Source organism: Pleurodeles waltl, unplaced genomic scaffold (genome assembly GCF_031143425.1).
Source record: "Pleurodeles waltl isolate 20211129_DDA unplaced genomic scaffold, aPleWal1.hap1.20221129 scaffold_69, whole genome shotgun sequence".
Classification (NCBI taxonomy): Eukaryota; Metazoa; Chordata; class Amphibia; order Caudata; family Salamandridae; genus Pleurodeles; species Pleurodeles waltl.
This window is the reverse complement of record NW_027150390.1, coordinates 2,002,269-2,020,092: the sequence shown is the minus strand read 5'-3', so window position 1 is coordinate 2,020,092 and position 17,824 is coordinate 2,002,269. Positions and strand designations below refer to the sequence as shown.

General features: G+C 46.8%; 4 non-coding genes across 4 annotated transcripts; all 4 read left to right on the top strand.

The window, feature by feature from the left end:
* The first annotated feature begins 279 nt into the window (after positions 1–279).
* TRNAG-UCC (transfer RNA glycine (anticodon UCC)) lies at positions 280–351 on the top strand. The gene has a single exon. It is a non-coding gene; the product is annotated as a tRNA-Gly (tRNA).
* Positions 352–5,060: 4,709 nt separating this feature from the next.
* Positions 5,061–5,132, top strand: TRNAG-UCC (transfer RNA glycine (anticodon UCC)). Its single transcript has one exon. It is a non-coding gene; the product is annotated as a tRNA-Gly (tRNA).
* A 9,504-nt stretch (positions 5,133–14,636) lies between these two features.
* TRNAG-UCC (transfer RNA glycine (anticodon UCC)) lies at positions 14,637–14,708 on the top strand. Its single transcript has one exon. It is a non-coding gene; the product is annotated as a tRNA-Gly (tRNA).
* Positions 14,709–16,231: 1,523 nt separating this feature from the next.
* Positions 16,232–16,303, top strand: TRNAG-UCC (transfer RNA glycine (anticodon UCC)). Its single transcript has one exon. It is a non-coding gene; the product is annotated as a tRNA-Gly (tRNA).
* The last annotated feature ends 1,521 nt before the right edge of the window (positions 16,304–17,824 follow it).

Here is a 17,824-nt window from a genome sequence, read left to right as displayed (position 1 = left end):
CTGTGAATTTCGTGAAGCTGTTTTCTTTCTCTACCCTGCTGTTTTTCCCTTGCTGCCAATATATGCTTATTTCAATGATTTGAACTGCTGCTTTCCCTTTCTCCTTTTCTGCGCAGCTTTTGCATTGGTTTCAATCTCCAGTTCCTTAGCAGTTGCAAGAACTTTTTTCCTGATTTTCATGTTGGTCTGTACACCAAAAATACCTCTGATACTGGTGCAATATAGTCATTGAACTCAGGGTTGTGATGTCTAGAGTTTAAAAAAAACATATGCCACGGAGCGTTGGTGGTATAGTGGTGAGCATAGCTGCCTTCCAAGCAGTTGACCCGGGTTCGATTCCCGGCCAACGTAGTGCTAATATTTATACATTAAGCAAGCTGTAGCTATCCTAACGCAATATGTTAAAAAAAAGAGAAATATCTTGACCAGATTACTCAGCTATTAGATAAATAATAAACAAAGACATAGGCAGGCATCCCAAAAGCCCCGTCTGCGACTTTCTATGTCCTGAAATTTTTATATTTTACAAACAGCAGTCACCACTCACAACTGCTGGTAATAAATGGGCTGCAGGGGGGCAGGCAATGAAACGGCTAAGCCCTTCTGCCCGACCAGCCTTTAGAACTGCAGCATCTCTGCAGTAAAAAGTGTTTCAGGTCAATATCTCTCCCCTGGAAAAAATGTGCGAGACCCACCACCGATAAATGTGGCAAAAGTCCCCAACATTTTCTGCATATTTGTGCTCTTACCTGAAAGCAGCGCCACCTTGTAGTCATCGCAGGCAACTGCAGCATACAACCAAATTTATCCGAGAGCAAGGTGAAAGAAACCCAAGGGAACAGCCCCTGTCTGCAGCAGGAAGGTTGGCTGCTTCGAATGGACAGAACTTCCAGTCCTAAGTCCACTCACGTCCCGAACGCTCATACCGGGCAAGCCCTCACCGGGTGCACCTCTGGCTTCCAGGTAAGGCCAAAACCTGAGCATGGTAGCGCAGGATCACAGAGAAGGAGCGGGTGGGGGTGCTTCTGTCTTGACAAAGGCGTGACATGGCTAGTGACTGAGAGGGCCTTGACTTTCCCCTATGACTGACTGTGAGAGGGGAAGGCGAAGATTTTCTGCACCCAGCATGCCTTGTGACATTCTTAGGCAAATGAGGTGAGAGCCCTGCCAGAATAGCTCCAGCGATCCCATGCCACTCCTCTGAAGGCTCCTGATCTGCATAACCACAGCATTTTGAACAGGAAGCAGAGTGGCGCAGCGGAAGCGTGCTGGGCCCATAACCCAGAGGTCGATGGATCGAAACCATCCTCTGCTAGCATGGATTGATTTTTTTTCTTGTGAGGACCACTCTCTCGTTTCCACGCTGCCAGAGCGGAAAACAGCAGGCTTGTGCCAGCTTTTTGTGGGAAGAGACTGCTCAACTATCGGTCTCTGCTCAAAGTCAGGTAGACAGATGGTCAGAGAATCAACCCTACACTTCAAAGGAAATGATGCACAGTTATGACCATTAACGAAAGATGGGACACTCGCACTTCTTTCTGAGGCTGCTTGGAACGTTATTATTCCCTTTTTTTGTCCTGCTATTATCAATCTCCTGTGAATTTCGAGGAGCTGTTTTCTTTCTCTACCCTGCTGTTTTTCCCTTGCTGCCAATATATGCTTATTTCAATGATTTGAACTGCTGCTTTCCCTTTCTCCTTTTCTGCGCAGCTTTTGCATTGGTTTCAATCTCCAGTTCCTTAGCAGTTGCAAGAACTTTTTTCCTGATTTTCATGTTGGTCTGTAAACCAAAAATACCTCTGATACTGGTGCAATATAGTCATTGAACTCAGGGTTGTGATGTCTAGAGTTTAAAAAATATATATGCCATGGAGTGCTGGTGGTATAGTGGTGAGCATAGCTACCTTCCAAGCAGTTGACCCGGGTTCGATTCCCGGCCAACGCAGTGCTAATATTTATACATTAAGCAAGCTGTAGCTATTCTAACGCAATATGTTAAAAAAAAGAGAAATATCTTGACCAGATTACTCAGCTATTAGATAAATAATAAACAAAGACATCGGCAGGCTTCTCAAAAGCCCCGTCTGCGACTTTCTATGTCCTGAAATTTTTATATTTTACAAACAGCAGTCACCACTCACAACTGCTGGTAATAAATGGGCTGCAGGGGGGCAGGCAATGAAACGGCTAAGCCCTTCTGCCCGACCAGCCTTTAGAACTGCAGCATCTCTGCAGTAAAAAGTGTTTCAGGTCAATATCTCTCCCCTGGAAAAAATGTGCGAGACCCACCACCGATAAATGTGGCAAAAGTCCCCAACATTTTCTGCATATTTGTGCTCTTACCTGAAAGCAGCGCCACCTTGTAGTCATCGCAGGCAACTGCAGCATACAACCAAATTTATCCGAGAGCAAGGTGAAAGAAACCCAAGGGAACAGCCCCTGTCTGCAGCAGGAAGGTTGGCTGCTTCGAATGGTCAGAACTTCCAGTCCTAAGTCCACTCACGTCCCGAACGCTCATACCGGGCAAGCCCTCACCGGGTGCACCTCTGGCTCCCAGGTAAGGCCAAAACCTGAGCATTGTAGCGCAGGATCACAGAGAAGGAGCGGGTGGGGGTGCTTCTGTCTTGACAAAGGCGTGACATGGCTAGTGACTGAGAGGGCCTTGACTTTCCCCTATGACTGACTGTGAGAGGGGAAGGCGAAGATTTTCTGCACCCAGAATGCCTTGTGACATTCTTAGGCAAATGAGGTGAGAGCCCTGCCAGAATAGCTCCAGCAATCCCATGCCACTCCTCTGAAGGCTCCTGATCTGCATAACCACAGCATTTTGAGCAGGAAGCAGAGTGGCGCAGCGGAAGCGTGATGGGCCCATAACCCAGAGGTCGATGGATCGAAACCATCCTCTGCTAGCATGGATTGATTTTTTTTCTTGTGAGGACCACTCTCTCATTTCCACGCTGCCAGAGCGGAAAACAGCAGGCTTGTGCCAGCTTTTTGTGGGAAGAGACTGCTCAACTATCGGTCTCTGCTCAAAGTCAGGGAGACAGATGGTCAGAGAATCAACCCTACACTTCAAAGGAAATGATGCACAGTTATGACCATTAACGAAAGATGGGACCCTCGCACTTCTTTCTGAGGCTGCTTGGAACGTTATTATTCCCTTTTTTTGTCCTGCTATTATCAATCTCCTGTGAATTTCGTGGAGCTGTTTTCTTTCTCTACCCTGCTGTTTTTCCCTTGCTGCCAATATATGCTTATTTCAATGATTTGAACTGCTGCTTTCCCTTTCTCCTTTTCTGCGCAGCTTTTGCATTGGTTTCAATCTCCAGTTCCTTAGCAGTTGCAAGAACTTTTTTCCTGATTTTCATGTTGGTCTGTAAACCAAAAATACCTCTGATACTGGTGCAATATAGTCATTGAACTCAGGGTTGTGATGTCTAGAGTTTAAAAAAAACATATGCCATGGAGCGTTGGTGGTATAGTGGTGAGCATAGCTGCCTTCCAAGCAGTTGACCCAGGTTCGATTCCCGGCCAACGCAGTGCTAATATTTATACATTAAGCAAGCTGTAGCTATTCTAACGCAATATGTTAAAAAAAGAGAAATATCTTGACCAGATTACTCAGCTATTAGATAAATAATAAACAAAGACATAGGCAGGCATCCCAAAAGCCCCGTCTGCGACTTTCTATGTCCTGAAATTTTTATATTTTACAAACAGCAGTCACCACTCACAACTGCTGGTAATAAATGGGCTGCAGGGGGGCAGGCAATGAAACGGCTAAGCCCTTCTGCCCGACCAGCCTTTAGAACTGCAGCATCTCTGCAGTAAAAAGTGTTTCAGGTCAATATCTCTCCCCTGGAAAAAATGTGCGAGACCCACCACCGATAAATGTGGCAAAAGTCCCCAACATTTTCTGCATATTTGTGCTCTTACCTGAAAGCAGCGCCACCTTGTAGTCATCGCAGGCAACTGCAGCATACAACCAAATTTATCCGAGAGCAAGGTGAAAGAAACCCAAGGGAACAGCCCCTGTCTGCAGCAGGAAGGTTGGCTGCTTCGAATGGACAGAACTTCCAGTCCTAAGTCCACTCACGTCCCGAACGCTCATACCGGGCAAGCCCTCACCGGGTGCACCTCTGGCTCCCAGGTAAGGCCAAAACCTGAGCATGGTAGCGCAGGATCACAGAGAAGGAGCGGGTGGGGGTGCTTCTGTCTTGACAAAGGCGTGACATGGCTAGTGACTGAGAGGGCCTTGACTTTCCCCTATGACTGACTGTGAGAGGGGAAGGCGAAGATTTTCTGCACCCAGCATGCCTTGTGACATTCTTAGGCAAATGAGGTGAGAGCCCTGCCAGAATAGCTCCAGCGATCCCATGCCACTCCTCTGAAGGCTCCTGATCTGCATAACCACAGCATTTTGAACAGGAAGCAGAGTGGCGCAGCGGAAGCGTGCTGGGCCCATAACCCAGAGGTCGATGGATCGAAACCATCCTCTGCTAGCATGGATTGATTTTTTTTCTTGTGAGGACCACTCTCTCGTTTCCACGCTGCCAGAGCGGAAAACAGCAGGCTTGTGCCAGCTTTTTGTGGGAAGAGACTGCTCAACTATCGGTCTCTGCTCAAAGTCAAGGAGACAGATGGTCAGAGAATCAACCCTACACTTCAAAGGAAATGATGCACAGTTATGACCATTAAAGAAAGATGGGACCCTCGCACTTCTTTCTGAGCCTGCTTGGAACGTTATTATTCCCTTTTTTTGTCCTGCTATTATCAATCTCCTGTGAATTTCGTGGAGCTGTTTTCTTTCTCTACCCTGCTGTTTTTCCCTTGCTGCCAATATATGCTTATTTCAATGATTTGAACTGCTGCTTTCCCTTTCTCCTTTTCTGCGCAGCTTTTGCATTGGTTTCAATCTCCAGTTCCTTAGCAGTTGCAAGAACTTTTTTCCTGATTTTCATGTTGGTCTGTAAACCAAAAATACCTCTGATACTGGTGCAATATAGTCATTGAACTCAGGGTTGTGATGTCTAGAGTTTTAAAAAAACATATGCCACGGAGCGTTGGTGGTATAGTGGTGAGCATAGCTGCCTTCCAAGCAGTTGACCCGGGTTCGATTCCCGGCCAACGCAGTGCTAATATTTATACATTAAGCAAGCTGTAGCTATTCTAATGCAATATGTTAAAAAAAAGATAAATATCTTGACCAGATTACTCAGCTATTAGATAAATAATAAACAAAGACATAGGCAGGCATCCCAAAAGCCTCGTCTGCGACTTTCTATGTCCTGAAATTTTTATATTTTACAAACAGCAGTCACCACTCACAACTGCTGGTAATAAATGGGCTGCAGGGGGGCAGGCAATGAAACGGCTAAGCCCTTCTGCCCGACCAGCCTTTAGAACTGCAGCATCTCTGCAGTAAAAAGTGTTTCAGGTCAATATCTCTCACCTGGAAAAAATGTGCGAGACCCACCACCGATAAATGTGGCAAAAGTCCCCAACATTTTCTGCATATTTGTGCTCTTACCTGAAAGCAGCGCCACCTTGTAGTCATCGCAGGCAACTGCAGCATACAACCAAATTTATCGGAGAGCAAGGTGAAAGAAACCCAAGGGAACAGCCCCTGTCTGCAGCAGGAAGGTTGGCTGCTTCGAATGGACAGAACTTCCAGTCCTAAGTCCACTCACGTCCCGAACGCTCATACCATGCAAGCCCTCACCTGGTGCACCTCTGGCTCCCAGGTAAGGCCAAAACCTGAGCATGGAAGCGCAGGATCACAGAGAAGGAGCGGGTGGGGGTGCTTCTGTCTTGACAAAGGCGTGACATGGCTAGTGACTGAGAGGGCCTTGACTTTCCCCTATGACTGACTGTGAGAGGGGAAGGCAAAGATTTTCTGCACCCAGCATGCCTTGTGACATTCTTAGGCAAATGAGGTGAGAGCCCTGCCAGAATAGCTCCAGCGATCCCATGCCACTCCTCTGAAGGCTCCTGATCTGCATAACCACAGCATTTTGAGCAGGAAGCAGAGTGGCGCAGCGGAAGCGTGCTGGGCCCATAACCCAGAGGTCGATGGATCGAAACCATCCTCTGCTAGCATGGATTGATTTTTTTTCTTGTGAGGACCACTCTCTCGTTTCCACGCTGCCAGAGCGGAAAAAAGCAGGCTTGTGCCAGCTTTTTGTGGGAAGAGACTGCTCAACTATCGGTCTCTGCTCAAAGTCAGGTAGACAGATGGTCAGAGAATCAACCCTACACTTCAAAGGAAATGATGCACAGTTATGACCATTAACGAAAGATGGGACCCTCGCACTTCTTTCTGAGGCTGCTTGGAACGTTATTATTCCCTTTTTTTGTCCTGCTATTATCAATCTCCTGTGAATTTCGAGGAGCTGTTTTCTTTCTCTACCCTGCTGTTTTTCCCTTGCTGCCAATATATGCTTATTTCAATGATTTGAACTGCTGCTTTCCCTTTCTCCTTTTCTGCGCAGCTTTTGCATTGGTTTCAATCTCCAGTTCCTTAGCAGTTGCAAGAACTTTTTTCCTGATTTTCATGTTGGTCTGTAAACCAAAAATACCTCTGATACTGGTGCAATATAGTCATTGAACTCAGGGTTGTGATGTCTAGAGTTTAAAAAAAACATATGCCATGGAGTGCTGGTGGTATAGTGGTGAGCATAGCTACCTTCCAAGCAGTTGACCCGGGTTCGATTCCCGGCCAACGCAGTGCTAATATTTATACATTAAGCAAGCTGTAGCTATTCTAACGCAATATGTTAAAAAAAAGAGAAATATCTTGACCAGATTACTCAGCTATTAGATAAATAATAAACAAAGACATCGGCAGGCTTCTCAAAAGCCCCGTCTGCGACTTTCTATGTCCTGAAATTTTTATATTTTACAAACAGCAGTCACCACTCACAACTGCTGGTAATAAATGGGCTGCAGGGGGGCAGGCAATGAAACGGCTAAGCCCTTCTGCCCGACCAGCCTTTAGAACTGCAGCATCTCTGCAGTAAAAAGTGTTTCAGGTCAATATCTCTCCCCTGGAAAAAATGTGCGAGACCCACCACCGATAAATGTGGCAAAAGTCCCCAACATTTTCTGCATATTTGTGCTCTTACCTGAAAGCAGCGCCACCTTGTAGTCATCGCAGGCAACTGCAGCATACAACCAAATTTATCCGAGAGCAAGGTGAAAGAAACCCAAGGGAACAGCCCCTGTCTGCAGCAGGAAGGTTGGCTGCTTCGAATGGTCAGAACTTCCAGTCCTAAGTCCACTCACGTCCCGAACGCTCATACCGGGCAAGCCCTCACCGGGTGCACCTCTGGCTCCCAGGTAAGGCCAAAACCTGAGCATTGTAGCGCAGGATCACAGTGAAGGAGCGGGTGGGGGTGCTTCTGTCTTGACAAAGGCGTGACATGGCTAGTGACTGAGAGGGCCTTGACTTTCCCCTATGACTGACTGTGAGAGGGGAAGGCGAAGATTTTCTGCACCCAGAATGCCTTGTGACATTCTTAGGCAAATGAGGTGAGAGCCCTGCCAGAATAGCTCCAGCAATCCCATGCCACTCCTCTGAAGGCTCCTGATCTGCATAACCACAGCATTTTGAGCAGGAAGCAGAGTGGCGCAGCGGAAGCGTGATGGGCCCATAACCCAGAGGTCGATGGATCGAAACCATCCTCTGCTAGCATGGATTGATTTTTTTTCTTGTGAGGACCACTCTCTCATTTCCACGCTGCCAGAGCGGAAAACAGCAGGCTTGTGCCAGCTTTTTGTGGGAAGAGACTGCTCAACTATCGGTCTCTGCTCAAAGTCAGGGAGACAGATGGTCAGAGAATCAACCCTACACTTCAAAGGAAATGATGCACAGTTATGACCATTAACGAAAGATGGGACCCTCGCACTTCTTTCTGAGCCTGCTTGGAACGTTATTATTCCCTTTTTTTGTCCTGCTATTATCAATCTCCTGTGAATTTCGTGGAGCTGTTTTCTTTCTCTACCCTGCTGTTTTTCCCTTGCTGCCAATATATGCTTATTTCAATGATTTGAACTGCTGCTTTCCCTTTCTCCTTTTCTGCGCAGCTTTTGCATTGGTTTCAATCTCCAGTTCCTTAGCAGTTGCAAGAACTTTTTTCCTGATTTTCATGTTGGTCTGTAAACCAAAAATACCTCTGATACTGGTGCAATATAGTCATTGAACTCAGGGTTGTGATGTCTAGAGTTTAAAAAAAACATATGCCATGGAGCGTTGGTGGTATAGTGGTGAGCATAGCTGCCTTCCAAGCAGTTGACCCAGGTTCGATTCCCGGCCAACGCAGTGCTAATATTTATACATTAAGCAAGCTGTAGCTATTCTAACGCAATATGTTAAAAAAAAGAGAAATATCTTGACCAGATTACTCAGCTATTAGATAAATAATAAACAAAGACATAGGCAGGCATCCCAAAAGCCCCGTCTGCGACTTTCTATGTCCTGAAATTTTTATATTTTACAAACAGCAGTCACCACTCACAACTGCTGGTAATAAATGGGCTGCAGGGGGGCAGGCAATGAAACGGCTAAGCCCTTCTGCCCGACCAGCCTTTAGAACTGCAGCATCTCTGTAGTAAAAAGTGTTTCAGGTCAATATCTCTCCCCTGGAAAAAATGTGCGAGACCCACCACCGATAAATGTGGCAAAAGTCCCCAACATTTTCTGCATATTTGTGCTCTTACCTGAAAGCAGCGCCACCTTGTAGTCATCGCAGGCAACTGCAGCATACAACCAAATTTATCCGAGAGCAAGGTGAAAGAAACCCAAGGGGACAGCCTCTGTCTGCAGCAGGAAGGTTGGCTGCTTCGAATGGACAGAACTTCCAGTCCTAAGTCCACTCACGCTCCCAAACGCTCATACCGGGCAAGCCCTCACCGGGTGCACCTCTGGCTCCCAGGTAAGGCCAAAACCTGAGCATTGTAGCGCAGGATCACAGAGAAGGAGCGGGTGGGGGTGCTTCTGTCTTGACAAAGGCGTGACATGGCTAGTGACTGAGAGGGCCTTGACTTTCCCCTATGACTGACTGTGAGAGGGGAAGGCGAAGATTTTCTGCACCCAGCATGCCTTGTGACATTCTTAGGCAAATGAGGTGAGAGCCCTGCCAGAATAGCTCCAGCAATCCCATGCCACTCCTCTGAAGGCTCCTGATCTGCATAACCACAGCATTTTGAGCAGGAAGCAGAGTGGCGCAGCGGAAGCGTGCTGGGCCCATAACCCAGAGGTCGATGGATCGAAACCATCCTCTGCTAGCATGGATTGATTTTTTTTCTTGTGAGGACCACTCTCTCGTTTCCACGCTGCCAGAGCGGAAAACAGCAGGCTTGTGCCAGCTTTTTGTGGGAAGAGACTGCTCAACTATCGGTCTCTGCTCAAAGTCAGGGAGACAGATGGTCAGAGAATCAACCCTACACTTCAAAGGAAATGATGCACAGTTATGACCATTAACGAAAGATGGGACCCTCGCACTTCTTTCTGAGGCTGCTTGGAACGTTATTATTCCCTTTTTTTGTCCTGCTATTATCAATCTCCTGTGAATTTCGTAGAGCTGTTTTCTTTCTCTACCCTGCTGTTTTTCCCTTGCTGCCAATATATGCTTATTTCAATGATTTGAACTGCTGCTTTCCCTTTCTCCTTTTCTGCGCAGCTTTTGCATTGGTTTCAATCTCCAGTTCCTTAGCAGTTGCAAGAACTTTTTTCCTGATTTTCATGTTGGTCTGTAAACCAAAAATACCTCTGATACTGGTGCAATATAGTCATTGAACTCAGGGTTGTGATGTCTAGAGTTTAAAAAAAACATATGCCATGGAGCGTTGGTGGTATAGTGGTGAGCATAGCTGCCTTCCAAGCAGTTGACCCGGGTTTGATTCCCGGCCAACGCAGTGCTAATATTTATACATTAAGCAAGCTGTAGCTATTCTAACGCAATATGTTAAAAAAAAGATAAATATCTTGACCAGATTACTCAGCTATTAGATAAATAATAAACAAAGACATAGGCAGGCATCCCAAAAGCCCTGTCTGCGACTTTCTATGTCCTGAAATTTTTATATTTTACAAACAGCAGTCACCACTCACAACTGCTGGTAATAAATGGGCTGCAGGGGGGCAGGCAATGAAACGGCTAAGCCCTTCTGCCCGACCAGCCTTTAGAACTGCAGCATCTCTGCAGTAAAAAGTGTTTCAGGTCAATATCTCTCCCCTGGAAAAAATGTGCGAGACCCACCACCGATAAATGTGGCAAAAGTCCCCAACATTTTCTGCATATTTGTGCTCTTACCTGAAAGCAGCGCCACCTTGTAGTCATCGCAGGCAACTGCAGCATACAACCAAATTTATCCGAGAGCAAGGTGAAAAAAACCCAAGGGAACAGCCCCTGTCTGCAGCAGGAAGGTTGGCTGCTTCGAATGGACAGAACTTCCAGTCCAAAGTCCACTCACGTCCCGAATGCTCCCAAACGCTCATACCGGGCAAGCCCTCACCGGGTGCACCTCTGGCTCCCAGGTAAGGCCAAAACCTGAGCATGGTAGCGCAGGATCACAGAGAAGGAGCGGGTGGGGGTGCTTCTGTCTTGACAAAGGCGTGACATGGCTAGTGACTGAGAGGGCCTTGACTTTCCCCTATGACTGACTGTGAGAGGGGAAGGCGAAGATTTTCTGCACCCAGCATGCCTTGTGACATTCTTAGGCAAATGAGGTGAGAGCCCTGCCAGAATAGCTCCAGCGATCCCATGCCACTCCTCTGAAGGCTCCTGATCTGCATAACCACAGCATTTTGAACAGGAAGCAGAGTGGCGCAGCGGAAGCGTGATGGGCCCATAACCCAGAGGTCGATGGATCGAAACCATCCTCTGCTAGCATGGATTGATTTTTTTTCTTGTGAGGACCACTCTCTCGTTTCCACGCTGCCAGAGCAGAAAACAGCAGGCTTGTGCCAGCTTTTTGTGGGAAGAGACTGCTCAACTATCGGTCTCTGCTCAAAGTCAGGGAGACAGATGGTCAGAGAATCAACCCTACACTTCAAAGGAAATGATGCACAGTTATGACCATTAAAGAAAGATGGGACCCTCGCACTTCTTTCTGAGCCTGCTTGGAACGTTATTATTCCCTTTTTTTGTCCTGCTATTATCAATCTCCTGTGAATTTCGTGGAGCTGTTTTCTTTCTCTACCCTGCTGTTTTTCCCTTGCTGCCAATATATGCTTATTTCAATGATTTGAACTGCTGCTTTCCCTTTCTCCTTTTCTGCGCGGCTTTTGCATTGGTTTCAATCTCCAGTTCCTTAGCAGTTGCAAGAACTTTTTTCCTGATTTTCATGTTGGTCTGTAAACCAAAAATACCTCTGATACTTGTGCAATATAGTCATTGAACTCAGGGTTGTGATGTCTAGAGTTTAAAAAAAACATATGCCACGGAGCGTTGGTGGTATAGTGGTGAGCATAGCTGCTTTCCAAGCAGTTGACCTGGGTACGATTCCCGGCCAACGCAGTGCTAATATTTATTCATTAAGCAAGCTGTAGCTATTCTAACACAATATGTTAAAAAAAAGATAAATATCTTGACCAGATTACTCAGCTATTAGATAAATAATAAACAAAGACATAGGCAGGCATCCCAAAAGCCCCGTCTGCGACTTTCTATGTCCTGAAATTTTTAAATTTTACAAACAGCAGTCACCACTCACAACTGCTGGTAATAAATGGGCTGCAGGGGGGCAGGCAATGAAACGGCTAAGCCCTTCTGCCCGACCAGCCTTTAGAACTGCAGCATCTCTGCAGTAAAAAGTGTTTCAGGTCAATATCTCTCCCCTGGAAAAAATGTGCGAGACCCACCACCGATAAATGTGGCAAAAGTCCCCAACATTTTCTGCATATTTGTGCTCTTACCTGAAAGCAGCGCCACCTTGTAGTCATCGCAGGCAACTGCAGCATACAACCAAATTTATCCGAGAGCAAGGTGAAAGAAACCCAAGGGAACAGCCCCTGTCTGCAGCAGGAAGGTTGGCTGCTTCGAATGGACAGAACTTCCAGTCCTAAGTCCACTCACGTCCCGAACGCTCATACCGGGCAAGCCCTCACCGGGTGCACCTCTGGCTCCCAGGTAAGGCCAAAACCTGAGCATGGTAGCGCAGGATCACAGAGAAGGAGCGGGTGGGGGTGCTTCTGTCTTGACAAAGGCGTGACATGGCTAGTGACTGAGAGGGCCTTGACTTTCCCCTATGACTGACTGTGAGAGGGGAAGGCGAAGATTTTCTGCACCCAGCATGCCTTGTGACATTCTTAGGCAAATGAGGTGAGAGCCCTGCCAGAATAGCTCCAGCGATCCCATGCCACTCCTCTGAAGGCTCCTGATCTGCATAACCACAGCATTTTGAACAGGAAGCAGAGTGGCGCAGCGGAAGTGTGCTGGGCCCATAACCCAGAGGTCGATGGATCGAAACCATTCTCTGCTAGCATGGATTTATTTTTTTTCTTGTGAGGACCACTCTCTCGTTTCCACGCTGCCAGAGCGGAAAACAGCAGGCTTGTGCCAGCTTTTTGTGGGAAGAGACTGCTCAACTATCGGTCTCTGCTCAAAGTCAGGGAGACAGATGGTCAGAGAATCAACCCTACACTTCAAAGGAAATGATGCACAGTTATGACCATTAACGAAAGATGGGACCCTCGCACTTCTTTCTGAGCCTGCTTGGAACGTTATTATTCCCTTTTTTTGTCCTGCTATTATCAATCTCCTGTGAATTTCGTGGAGCTGTTTTCTTTCTCTACCCTGCTGTTTTTCCCTTGCTGCCAATATATGCTTATTTCAATGATTTGAACTGCTGCTTTCCCTTTCTCCTTTTCTGCGCAGCTTTTGCATTGGTTTCAATCTCCAGTTCCTTAGCAGTTGCAAGAACTTTTTTCCTGATTTTCATGTTGGTCTGTACACCAAAAATACCTCTGATACTGGTGCAATATAGTCATTGAACTCAGGGTTGTGATGTCTAGAGTTTAAAAAAAACATATGCCACGGAGCGTTGGTGGTATAGTGGTGAGCATAGGTCCCTTCCAAGCAGTTGACCCGGGTTCGATTCCCGGCCAACGCAGTGCTAATATTTATACATTAAGCAAGCTGTAGCTATTCTAACGCAATATGTTAAAAAAAAGAGAAATATCTTGACCAGATTACTCAGCTATTAGATAAATAATAAACAAAGACATATGCAGGCATCCCAAAAGCCCCGTCTGCGACTTTCTATGTCCTGAAATTTTTATATTTTACAAACAGCAGTCACCACTCACAACTGCTGGTAAGAAATGGGCTGCAGGGGGGCAGGCAATGAAACGGCTAAGCCCTTCTGCCCGACCAGCCTTTAGAACTGCAGCATCTCTGCAGTAAAAAGTGTTTCAGGTCAATATCTCTCCCCTGGAAAAAATGTGCGAGACCCACCACCGATAAATGTGGCAAAAGTCCCCAACATTTTCTGCATATTTGTGCTCTTACCTGAAAGCAGCGCCACCTTGTAGTCATCGCAGGCAACTGCAGCATACAACCAAATTTATCCGAGAGCAAGGTGAAAGAAACCCAAGGGAACAGCCCCTGTCTGCAGCAGGAAGGTTGGCTGCTTCGAATGGACAGAACTTCCAGTCCTAAGTCCACTCACGTCCCGAACGCTCATACCGGGCAAGCCCTCACCGGGTGCACCTCTGGCTCCCAGGTAAGGCCAAAACCTGAGCATGGTAGCGCAGGATCACAGAGAAGGAGCGGGTGGGGGTGCTTCTGTCTTGACAAAGGCGTGACAGTGGCTAGTGACTGAGAGGGCCTTGACTTTCCCCTATGACTGACTGTGAGAGGGGAAGGCGAAGATTTTCTGCACCCAGCATGCCTTGTGACATTCTTAGGCAAATGAGGTGAGAGCCCTGCCAGAATAGCTCCAGCGATCCCATGCCACTCCTCTGAAGGCTCCTGATCTGCATAACCACAGCATTTTGAACAGGAAGCAGAGTGGCGCAGCGGAAGCGTGCTGGGCCCATAACCCAGAGGTCGATGGATTGAAACCATCCTCTGCTAGCATGGATTGATTTTTTTTCTTGTGAGGACCACTCTCTCGTTTCCACGCTGCCAGAGCGGAAAACAGCAGGCTTGTGCCAGCTTTTTGTGGGAAGAGACTGCTCAACTATCGGTCTCTGCTCAAAGTCAGGGAGACAGATGGTCAGAGAATCAACCCTACACTTCAAAGGAAATGATGCACAGTTATGACCATTAAAGAAAGATGGGACCCTCGCACTTCTTTCTGAGCCTGCTTGGAACGTTATTATTCCCTTTTTTTGTCCTGCTATTATCAATCTCCTGTGAATTTCGTCGAGCTGTTTTCTTTCTCTACCCTGCTGTTTTTCCCTTGCTGCCAATATATGCTTATTTCAATGATTTGAACTGCTGCTTTCCCTTTCTCCTTTTCTGCGCAGCTTTTGCATTGGTTTCAATCTCCAGTTCCTTAGCAGTTGCAAGAACTTTTTTCCTGATTTTCATGTTGGTCTGTAAACCAAAAATACCTCTGATACTGGTGCAATATAGTCATTGAACTCAGGGTTGTGATGTCTAGAGTTTAAAAAAAAAATATGCCATGGAGCGTTGGTGGTATAGTGGTGAGCATAGCTGCCTTCCAAGCAGTTGACCCGGGTTCGATTCCCGGCCAACGCAGTGCTAATATTTATACATTAAGCAAGCTGTAGCTATTCTAACGCAATATGTTAAAAAAAAGAGAAATATCTTGACCAGATTACTCAGCTATTAGAAAATAATAAACAAAGACATAGGCAGGCGTCCCAAAAGCCCCGTCTGCGACTTTCTATGTCCTGAAATTTTTATATTTTACAAACAGCAGTCACCACTCACAACTGCTGGTAATAAATGGGCTGCAGGGGGGCAGGCAATGAAACGGCTAAGCCCTTCTGCCCGACCAGCCTTTAGAACTGCAGCATCTCTGCAGTAAAAAGTGTTTCAGGTCAATATCTCTCCCCTGGAAAAAATGTGCGAGACCCACCACCGATAAATGTGGCAAAAGTCCCCAACATTTTCTGCATATTTGTGCTCTTACCTGAAAGCAGCGCCACCTTGTAGTCATCGCAGGGAACTGCAGCATACAACCAAATTTATCCGAGAGCAAGGTGAAAGAAACCCAAGGGGACAGCCTCTGTCTGCAGCAGGAAGGTTGGCTGCTTCGATTGGACAGAACTTCCAGTCCTAAGTCCACTCACGCTCCCAAACGCTCATACCGGGCAAGCCCTCACCGGGTGCACCTCTGGCTCCCAGGTAAGGCCAAAACCTGAGCATTGTAGCGCAGGATCACAGAGAAGGAGCGGGTGGGGGTGCTTCTGTCTTGACAAAGGCGTGACATGGCTAGTGACTGAGAGGGCCTTGACTTTCCCCTATGACTGACTGTGAGAGGGGAAGGCGAAGATTTTCTGCACCCAGCATGCCTTGTGACATTCTTAGGCAAATGAGGTGAGAGCCCTGCCAGAATAGCTCCAGCAATCCCATGCCACTCCTCTGAAGGCTCCTGATCTGCATAACCACAGCATTTTGAGCAGGAAGCAGAGTGGCGCAGCGGAAGCGTGCTGGGCCCATAACCCAGAGGTCGATGGATCGAAACCATCCTCTGCTAGCATGGATTGATTTTTTTTCTTGTGAGGACCACTCTCTCGTTTCCACGCTGCCAGAGCGGAAAACAGCAGGCTTGTGCCAGCTTTTTGTGGGAAGAGACTGCTCAACTATCGGTCTCTGCTCAAAGTCAGGGAGACAGATGGTCAGAGAATCAACCCTACACTTCAAAGGAAATGATGCACAGTTATGACCATTAACGAAAGATGGGACCCTCGCACTTCTTTCTGAGGCTGCTTGGAACGTTATTATTCCCTTTTTTTGTCCTGCTATTATCAATCTCCTGTGAATTTCGTGGAGCTGTTTTCTTTCTCTACCCTGCTGTTTTTCCCTTGCTGCCAATATATGCTTATTTCAATGATTTGAACTGCTGCTTTCCCTTTCTCCTTTTCTGCGCAGCTTTTGCATTGGTTTCAATCTCCAGTTCCTTAGCAGTTGCAAGAACTTTTTTCCTGATTTTCATGTTGGTCTGTAAACCAAAAATACCTCTGATACTGGTGCAATATAGTCAGTGAACTCAGGATTGTGATGTCTAGAGTTTTAAAAAAAACATATGCCACGGAGCGTTGGTGGTATAGTGGTGAGCATAGCTGCCTTCCAAGCAGTTGACCCGGGTTCGATTCCCGGCCAACGCAGTGCTAATATTTATACATTAAGCAAGCTGTAGCTATTCTAACGCAATATGTTAAAAAAAAGAGAAATATCTTGACCAGATTACTCAGCTATTAGATAAATAATAAACAAAGACATAGGCAGGCATCACAAAAGCCCCGTCTGCGACTTTCTATGTCCTGAAATTTTTATATTTTACAAACAGCAGTCACCACTCACAACTGCTGGTAATAAATGGGCTGCAGGGGGGCAGGCAATGAAACGGCTAAGCCCTTCTGCCCGACCAGCCTTTAGAACTGCAGCATCTCTGCAGTAAAAAGTGTTTCAGGTCAATATCTCTCCCCTGGAAAAAATGTGCGAGACCCACCACCGATAAATGTGGCAAAAGTCCCCAACATTTTCTGCATATTTGTGCTCTTACCTGAAAGCAGCGCCACCTTGTAGTCATCGCAGGCAACTGCAGCATACAAACAAATTTATCCGAGAGCAAGGTGAAAGAAACCAAAGGGAACAGCCCCTGTCTGCAGCAGGAAGGTTGGCTGCTTCGAATGGACAGAACTTCCAGTCCTAAGTCCACTCACGTCCCGAACGCTCATATCGGGCAAGCCCTCACCGGGTGCACCTCTGGCTCCCAGGTAAGGCCAAAACCTGAGCATGGTAGCGCAGGATCACAGAGAAGGAGCGGGTGGGGGTGCTTCTGTCTTGACAAAGGCGTGACATGGCTAGTGACTGAGAGGGCCTTGACTTTCCCCTATGACTGACTGTGAGAGGGGAAGGCGAAGATTTTCTGCACCCAGCATGCCTTGTGACATTCTTAGGCAAATGAGGTGAGAGCCCTGCCAGAATAGCTCCAGCGATCCCATGCCACTCCTCTGAAGGCTCCTGATCTGCATAACCACAGCATTTTGAACAGGAAGCAGAGTGGCGCAGCGGAAGTGTGCTGGGCCCATAACCCAGAGGTCGATGGATCAAAACCATCCTCTGCTAGCATGGATTGATTTTTTTTCTTGTGAGGACCACTCTCTTGTTTCCACGCTGCCAGAGCGGAAAACAGCAGGCTTGTGCCAGCTTTTTGTGGGAAGAGACTGCTCAACTATCGGTCTCTGCTCAAAGTCAGGGAGACAGATGGTCAGAGAATCAACCCTACACTTCAAAGGAAATGATGCACAGTTATGACCATTAACGAAAGATGGGACCCTCGCACTTCTTTCTGAGCCTGCTTGGAACGTTATTATTCCCTTTTTTTGTCCTGCTATTATCAATCTCCTGTGAATTTCGTTTAGCTGTTTTCTTTCTCTACCCTGCTGTTTTTCCCTTGCTGCCAATATATGCTTATTTCAATGATTTGAACTGCTGCTTTCCCTTTCTCCTTTTCTGCGCAGCTTTTGCATTGGTTTCAATCTACAGTTCGTTAGCAGTTGCAAGAACTTTTTTCCTGATTTTCATGTTGGTCTGTACACCAAAAATACCTCTGATACTGGTGCAATATCGTCATTGAACTCAGGGTTGTGATGTCTAGAGTTTAAAAAAAACATATGCCACGG